The 6,054-nt window shown below is 33.5% G+C and overlaps 1 non-coding gene across 1 annotated transcript; it reads left to right on the top strand.

Moving 5' to 3' along the window:
- Positions 1–5,453: 5,453 nt before the first annotated feature.
- TRNAL-CAG (transfer RNA leucine (anticodon CAG)) lies at positions 5,454–5,537 on the top strand. Its single transcript has one exon. It is a non-coding gene; the product is annotated as a tRNA-Leu (tRNA).
- Positions 5,538–6,054: the final 517 nt, after the last annotated feature.

Here is a 6,054-nt window from a genome sequence, read left to right as displayed (position 1 = left end):
GATTGAGTAGCAGACAGACAGACAGAGTTACTTTCGCATTTATAATATTAGTATGGATAAGACGATAGTAAATAGTTTACATTAAGTGGCAGTATATAACTGATAGCTACCCTAATAGGGCCGGATTCACTATCTTATCAAGTGAAATTTTGACATATTTTTGTACAGTTGCCGCTATTTTATCAAAAGACAATCCCAAACTACTCATGCAATGATCTTTTAAAAAAATTAAGCAACATAAACATTGAACTTCATATTTGAAACTTGGCCTTAACATGTCAGTAAAAAACTCCGGATAACATAATAAATTGACATTTAGTATATAACATACCTCGGGTTCACCTCAGCATTTACGCCAAGTCGCGGAGGTTAGACACATACGGATGACCTCTCAGATAACTTACATTACTTTACTCATTGGCTTATAATTATAAATGTATTTATAAATTGTTGGTCGGAAAATATTTGGCAATATTTTAGTAGTATGTAATTTATGCTAGCAAGAACAAGAATGTTTTGAATTCTATGGCCTTTTAAATTATCTTGCGTATCTGGGAAATTTTAAAGCCTTAAAAGATTTTTAACTGTATCGTACCTACCTAGAAAATTTGTTACCAGGGCAAAAAGTATTTTAAACCTTTAATATATTTTGAGCTTTCGTAGCTGTTGTCCTACAAATCTTTTTGTTTTCCTTGCCGCTTATCATAACCGGCAAATTCTAGTCATCTTTCCGTACCCGAGAATCAAGTTTCGATAACTAAAAGTATCAAAACGTATCGATATGACATTGATCAGCGCCTTCGTAGTCTTAAACACTATAAGACTATCGACTTGACAATAGTTTAACCTATAAACTACTTATTAGTTAACTTGTACAACTTTTGTTGCTCATATTTTTAAAAAGATTTTGTCTGCAATTTTCTGACCCGCTCAACTTTTAACCTATACTCAATATTACTAAAATTACCACACCTTTCCATCAATAGACTGTCAGCCAACACATGACGCATGACATCCGTTATAATATCACAATATTAATGTCGTAATTCCCAAAATTCCGCCAGGCTGCCACCCAAACGTGATAAATTCAAGTTCATCGAGTACCGAGGTGGCTGGTCATGAATTGTCCGTATTTATGCAAAAAGGAACCATACAGCAAATACGTACTTTGAGATATCAAAGGTATTACAAAAACACGTCTATACTATCGGGCTTATCACGCATCTCAGTTGACTAGTGTAGGTACGTCAAATTGATGGTCACTATTCAGTACTTACATTGCTGCTTTGACGTAACGTGATAATCACTGTAATCAAAGAGAAAACAAGGTATAGCAGTGGCTTTCAAATAGTTGTCAACTGAAATACGTGATAGCTCCTCAGTTGCGGTTGGTTCTGATCTGCGTTTTGTACACCCTATTTCTGAGGCGAAAGTCGTGTCGTTCTTTTTTGTATATAAGGCTTAAAACCTAACCCTATGTGTTAATGGGTCTGATTAAGTGTTATCTATACCTAAGTTCCTAATTACTCATAATCTATGTTTATAATGTATAACTTATTACTTCTGTAAGTGTGGCTGTGAACGAATTTGTTTTTATTACTTTACCGTTTTTTTTTTCTTTTTTTGTAATACTAAAATAACTGTCTTTGTCTTATGTTTATATGTGGAGAATGTAGTTGGTAGCATACTCGTGTTTATTTGATTTATAGTTTCATTTCTTTGTAAAACACAATGTGTTACAGTTTGTTTTTCCAAATAAACAAAAAAAAAACAATTTTATATAAGTAGGTATTCCGCAAAAAAGTTAAAATGGAAAAATTGTCTTATGGTTCCTTTTTGCATATACACTGACAATTTATCTTAATTCATATGAAAGCGGACGTCCTCGTTCAATATTGCGCATTAAAACATACATTAAACGTATGACGATTCGTATATTATTGGTATTCATTTACGATAAAATCTTTGATGCCGAAAATGGTTTTGGTATATTGATAAAACAGGCTTCCTAGGAGATTGTGTCTGATTCTGATTGCAATTACTATAATTTGCTCATTTTTGCTGTTTTAAATTAATGGTAAAAAAGAAATGGTAAAAATTCTACTTATTTTATTTTAGGGACTTCCTTATCAAGCAAATAAAATTGTAATTTTACAGACTCTATGCAAAATCATTTTTATTTAAGAGTATGGGTAGATACTACAGAAGATTATTCCAATTTGGCAATTATTTATACTATTTTATACCTATAGAAATATTCTTAAAACCATTTACGATTAAAAAGTTTCTTGCCAGCTCTTCTCATTGGCCCTACTGAACTAGCGGTAAATTCATATAATATAAATAAATAAAATTCACTCTATATCATTGACTATCATAAGTGTCAGCATTTGACCTAAATAAATAAATGATTTGATTTTGATTTGAGGTACCTAATACCGGGAAACTAATTTTGTCCACAAAGTTCTTCACTATTGGAAATATGAGCCTAAGCTAGTATAACATAAAAATTACTAAACTGAATGACTATTTCTAATAGTTCTATAAGCAATTAACGCAACATTGTTCGTGTTCGCCGGAACATGTTATTGAAGTCTTCCTGCCGATTCATTTCTTTTACTGTTTCCGATACACCATACATGGACGCTAACTTTCTACTCATTTAATTCCTGTTTGCGATTTTATTTAAAACTATGGTTTTTTAAAAACTTGTAGAAATAAATAATTGTGTAATTGGTCTTTAATAACTAAGCTCATTGCTAAATAACAACATCGGCACGGATCGATCTCTCAAGCTACGCTTGCCGAGGTTGGTATGTGGATGGGTGGGATATTCCTCGAAGCGCACCATTTCGAGGCCCACAAATTGAAGCACACCTTTATTATTCCTCGGAGCGCACCTTTTTGTTGCGCTTCGGGTAACAATTAAAAATATTAAAATTTTATTCAGGGACGGAAAGCTCCAGTACCTGGTTTATTGTTTACGTTACAAACTACAATTGCTTTTCCAAAATTACTGACTTTTTAGTACGTACTAAATAGCACGCAGAATCTAGATCACCACTTAAAACCTACGCAATACCAATAAGTGTAAAAAACTCGTAAAACACTGACAAATAACTCAAAGGGTTTGGTATTCAGTTATCAGCTAGTCTACCTTCAATTAATTGTTAGCCCAATTACTTTTGTAGCCCTGAAAACAAAATGTTAACAAAACGAGTTCCGTTGTCAAGTGTCATAAAAATAAAGAGACATTTTTTGTGTTAAGCGTTTATTATTGTAATAAAATTATGTTGATTATATTTGCTTTCATATTTTTTAATTTATGAACGTACGTATGATAAGATGTATTGATATGAATGAAGCAAGGGAAGTTTGTAAAGATCGTAGCAACTGACGTTCCCTGCTCTGCCTACACTTATAGGGGGAAAAGGGGTGATTTTATGAATGTATATTTTCAAACTCCTGTGGCGCAGGAAATTGTATTATCAAAGCCTGAAAACGCCTTGTAAGGCTTGAAACTGGTGATTGGTTAATTCGTCCACATTAGTACTTGCTAGTTACGACCAAAAGGAGAAGAGTAGGTACCTATTCCGGATAAACGTCTTTTCATATTATTAATCTTATAATTAGAGTGATCTACGAAATTCGTGGCTTATTATTAGTCAAAATTAAATCGATGTAAAAACCGTATTTTGGTAGCTGTAGTTCTTGAGGCGCTGATTTAAATTATGAGTTAAAGATCTCCCTTTACAGCCCTGTAAACAGCGAAAAAAACTTGCATATAGTGCAGCCCGAGGCCACCCTGCCACCTACCGATATTACAGCACTTACGTCAGCACATTTTGACGGTCAACAACCGAGTGTCGCGGTCAACGTGCCCGTTTTCATTGCGTTTTGTCCAACTTTCACTTTTACGCAGATACCCGGTGTACACTAACGCCATCTTGTAGCTAGTAGACGAACTAGGGAGGCAAACAAGTTGTTCCTAAAGGTTTATTTAAGCGTAGAATACATTTTTTGTATGTATTTGCAAGGGATTCTTAAGTTTTGTTCATATTAATCTAACAGAAAACGTTTCTAAAGTGTATTATTTGCGTTCTAAGACTCATAAAGCACGCAGCATCCAAGTGGTTTATCTACTCGCCACCAGAGATCTAATTTTATTCATTTTAAATTCATTCAAAATGTAGTAATTTAACCCAAAAACAAAAAGTTAAGGTATTGAAAAAATCTGTGATAATATCTACTATTTAATTACCTACATAAAGTTGGAGTAACATCGCTGTGAACGCAACATCAGCAATATTTTATCGAAACCAATTTAAGGACGTCCGAACCTGCATAGCACCTGACCTAGATAAAAACCACCCCTATCAATCATTGTAATATCAAAACGCACTAAGTAAACTTTTATCACAGCGAAAATTTTCTATTAAAACAAATAATATACACGTTAAGTTCCCTCCAAAATTTGACGGATAGGAAGCACAGATTAAAAAAGAAACAAACTAAGAACAAAGATCCAAGTTTCGAACCCGAGCATAAAGGCGGAATGCGGAGGTGTATTTTGAATGTTTCAGAGGGGTGCGGATAATGCTGTAGCGCCATGATGCGTTGAAGGTTCGGGTGGGTTACTACCGTGGTGTGGAGCCTGACGAGGTATCCACATTACTATGGACAGGAGTGACTTCGATCGCCTGACATGTGATGGCCTGACGAGGCCTGTTAAGGGGCTGTTTGACGAAACAGATCCCGACCCGAACACGGTGGCCGCCTTTGAGCCCGATTCGACATGTAATGGGGGACTTTTCAAAGCTTGAGACTTTGTTTCTAGCTCTTAGCTGTCTAAGTCTCTCTACAGCATTATCCTACATCCCTTTTTTAATGGTTTATAAATTATGGTTTTATGAAATTTGTGTTAATGATTTTATTCTATCGCGACTTGTAAACATAATTCTACTGTAAACGATTTATTTGAACACCACATTACAGTACAAGTATCAGAGTTCTTAACAGAAACAGATTTTTTAAAATATATTAGATCTCTTGCAGATTACCTTCCACTTTTAATTAAAAAAAAAAATAAGTTATGACGTTTCAGCAAAGTTTTTTTTCTTAATTTGTATTTTTCTTACAATAGTATAGCGTCCAATTAAATAAGAAATGGCTGTACATTATTAGTTAAATACGACATCGGTTACCAAAATAGCCCTATCCATATTTACAAGAAAAAGTAGGTGGGTATCATGAGATAATGTAATTTATCAATTTCACAAATTTAAACACTACTCGAACTTTATTTATCTTGTTATCTATTTAGAAAGATCGCTATGACACTTCGTCCCCATTGTAGATTAAAGCGTATTAAAATAATTAAGTTTAATTTGCCAAGTTTAGTACAACTAAAACGGTCATATAAAACGAATTGTAATTTCAAGACTATTGTACAAGTCAGGATGGCCGAGCGGTCTAAGGCGCTGCGTTCAGGTCGCAGTCCACTTCTGTGGGCGTGGGTTCGAATCCCACTTCTGACAAATATTTTTGTTCTGAAAAATAAACAACACATATTTTTAACAGGCATTTGTTTAGAATTCTAATACTTGTATACATAATACAACCTTCTTTTATATTATTTCTAAAATATATGTATCAAAAACGTTTTTCGTTCAATTTTGTTTCGAAAGTTCACAATAATAATATTTATTTGAAGCATGTATAATGGTTTAAATACTTACTTACTTTGTACTAACTGCTGAAAATAAATCATTAGGTTAGTGTTAAACTTATTTTTTATATTAATTAGATCGCCATCTCCGGAAATTATGGCACAACTAAATCTATTTTACATCGATAGGTACCTAGTAGGTACTAGTTAGCAAGGGATTTACGGTAATCAAATATAATATAACATGACATCTATGAATTACTGTAGATTTTATCGGCATTAATAAAATACCATGACTAATAATTACTGATAAAAATAATATTTTGTTTAAAACATTTTGAGTGACCGATGACGATGATTTGCGTTCCGAAACAGCGTTCAGTATT

This window comes from Anticarsia gemmatalis, chromosome 23 (genome assembly GCF_050436995.1).
Source record: "Anticarsia gemmatalis isolate Benzon Research Colony breed Stoneville strain chromosome 23, ilAntGemm2 primary, whole genome shotgun sequence".
NCBI classification, from domain to species: domain Eukaryota; kingdom Metazoa; phylum Arthropoda; class Insecta; order Lepidoptera; family Erebidae; genus Anticarsia; species Anticarsia gemmatalis.
This window is presented reverse-complemented; position numbering and strand designations above follow the sequence as displayed.